The 2,915-nt window shown below is 49.0% G+C and overlaps 1 non-coding gene across 1 annotated transcript; it reads right to left on the bottom strand.

Annotated features, from left to right (window-relative positions):
- Positions 1-436: 436 nt before the first annotated feature.
- Positions 437-518, bottom strand: trnas-uga (transfer RNA serine (anticodon UGA)). The gene has a single exon. It is a non-coding gene; the product is annotated as a tRNA-Ser (tRNA).
- Positions 519-2,915: the final 2,397 nt, after the last annotated feature.

The raw sequence follows: 2,915 nt of genomic DNA, 5'->3' as shown, positions 1-2,915 counted from the left end.
GTGACCCGTGGAAGATTTTAAATGCAACGTGACTCTCACTGTTACAGGAAGTCTGAGCAAGACCCCGAGCGCAGGCTTTACCTTGGGAGTAATTCAGAAAATGAAATGTCCGCACTTGTACAAAGTTGTAGCAGAGTGAGCCCTCAGGGTCGAGTGTAGCTGACCGGGACTGTAATCGACAGACTCCCCGTGGGTGCAATGGAAGGACAGTGTTACAGTGTGGATTCGGGGAGAGGGTGTCTGTAACTGGAGTATCAGTGTTATAGTGTGGATTTAGAGAGGTTGTCATTTAATCCAGGCTCCAGTCGGACTGAGCAGCAACATCGCTGCAGACAACACAGGGGGGGACTTGGGAGGTAAGAAGGGGATTCACTTCTCCCTTGTGCCTCTCCAGGTCTCCAGGAAAATTTAAACTGCGATTAGCAAAATACTGATCCGCAGCGAGCAGGGTTCGAACCTGCGCGGGGAGACCCCATTGGATTTCAAGTCCAACGCCTTAACCACTCGGCCATCGCTGCTGTGTAAAGGTTGGATCAGAGGAGCCAATTCAATATACAGGCGGCTGCTTCAGGCTGGAGTCTGAGCTCCAGATCCAGGCTCTTTCTCTGTGCAGCTCCCTCTGATAGTTACTGCAGAGTAAGAAGTTTAACAACACCAGGTTAAAGTCCAACAGGTTTATTTGGTAGCAAAAGCCACACAAGCTTTCGAGGCTCTGAGCCCCTTCTTCAGGTGAGTGGGAATTCTGTTCACAAACAGAACTTATAAAGACACAGACTCAATTTACATGAATAATGGTTGGAATGTGAATACTTACAACTAATCCAGTCTTTAAGAAACAAAACAATGGGAGTGGAGAGAGCATCAAGACAGGCTAAAAAGATGTGTATTGTCTCCAGACAAGACAGCCAGTGAAACTCTGCAGGTCCACGCAACTGTGGGAGTTACAAATAGTGTGACATAAACCCAATATCCCGGTTGAGGCCGTCCTTGTGTGTGCGGAACTTGGCTATCAGTTTCTGCTCAGCGACTCTGCGCTGTCGTGTGTCGCGAAGGCCACCTTGGAGAACGCTTACCCGAATATCAGAGGCCGAATGCCCGTGACCGCTGAAGTGCTCCCCAACAGGAAGAGAACAGTCTTGCCTGGTGATTGTCGAGCGGTGTTCATTCATCCGTTGTCGCAGCGTCTGCATAGTTTCCCCAATGTACCATGCCTCGGGACATCCTTTCTTGCAGCGTATCAGGTAGACAACGTTACTGCAGAGCCCAGGTGAGCTCTCACCTGTCTGAATGCTGGCTGCACCATACCTGCACCCAGTCAATCACAGGAGGGGCTGCTGAGACACTCCTGTTAGTTTACACTAACAGGGCAGTGAAAGGCAAGCGGAAGTCCCTCGCCGTGTCACTGTCTGGCATTCTGTGAATTTCAATTGATTATAAGTTGTGGAATTAATGCAGAGAAATGCTGCAAATGATTTCAGTGCAGTGTCCAGTGAAGGATTGAAATGCACTGCCTGTGAGTGTGGGAGAGGCTGCCTCAATCCAGCCATTTACCAGACTGGTATCTGAAAGTGAAGAATGTTGAGGGTTATGGTGGGAGAATGGCACTAAGTGAGTTGCTCATTTGGACAGCAGTGCAGACACGATGGGCCCAATGGCCTTCTCCTGCATTGTGAAAATTCCGTGAAATAAGAGCAGTGCCGAGCCTTGGTGGCAGAGATAGAAATCAAAACAACCAGAGCATCGAAGCCCTGAAACATTCCACTGAGGAAGTGTCGATTTTATCACTTTGCTCACGGCAATGCCAAATTTAAAGTCAAAATCAACACTGGGGCAAAATGCAATGTACTGTTGTAGCTGTTTCTGCAGGAAATTGAGCTCTTTGCCACACTAGATGCGGAGATGCCAGCGTTGGACTGGGGTAAGCACAGTAAGAAGTCTCACAACACCAGGTTAAAGTCCACCAGGTTTATTTGGAATCATGAGCTTCTGGAGCGTTGCTCCTTCATCAGGTGAGTGGCACTAGATGCCACCAACAGAGTACATCTTGTTGCATATGGTGGAGAAACCAGACGCACAGAAGGTGTAGCCACCCTGCACTGCATGTAGGGCAAGGTCCATGGAGTCGATCAGGACGTCAAACCGGATCCCGGATGTGAAATGTGGATTTTGGTAAATCCTGCCAGGTGAAGCATCTTCAAAGCTCACCATGTTCATGTCTCTGGTGGGCAAATATCGCTTCCTGCACATGCCTAATGGGATCTCTACTGGTAGTGAGGTCTTCCAATGATTTATGGAACAGCACTTTGCAGGAGAACACTGTGAAATCATCATTGAGGACATCCTGGCATTGTACAACCCAAGAACATGATGCATGTCTGTGCTCGCTCCTCAACAGCACCAGAACTATACAATTCCTCAACCCCGCCAAGTGCAGCTTGCGGGCCAGCCAGGTCCCCCCACTTGGGCCCCCTGCTCACCACCGATGGTGTGAAGCCAGATCATTGAACCATAGAATTCTTATAGTGTAGAAGGAGGCCATTCGGTCCATTGATTATTGCTCGACTCTCCAAGAGAGCATCGTACCCAGGACCAACCACCCCCCTCCCCACCCCCACTCCTCCACTCCCTCTAGGGAAGAAGATGGCATAGTAGTATTGTCATTGGACTAGTGATCCAGGGACCCAGGGCAACATCTGAGGACAAATCCCACCATGGCAGATAGTGAAATTGTAATTCAATAATAGAATCTGGAATTGATCGTTGCAATGTCCTTTAGGGAAGGAAATTTTCCATCGTTACCTGGTTTGGTCGACATCTGACTCCAGATCCACAGCGATCTAATTGGCTCTCAAAAATGGGCTCTGAAATGGAGGGCAATTAGGGCTGCACAATAAATTCCGGCTCAGCCAGCGATG

This window comes from Mustelus asterias, chromosome 11 (assembly GCF_964213995.1).
Source record: "Mustelus asterias chromosome 11, sMusAst1.hap1.1, whole genome shotgun sequence".
Classification (NCBI taxonomy): domain Eukaryota; kingdom Metazoa; phylum Chordata; class Chondrichthyes; order Carcharhiniformes; family Triakidae; genus Mustelus; species Mustelus asterias.
The sequence above is the reverse complement of the archived record's forward strand: the minus strand, read 5'-3'. Positions and strand labels throughout refer to the sequence as shown.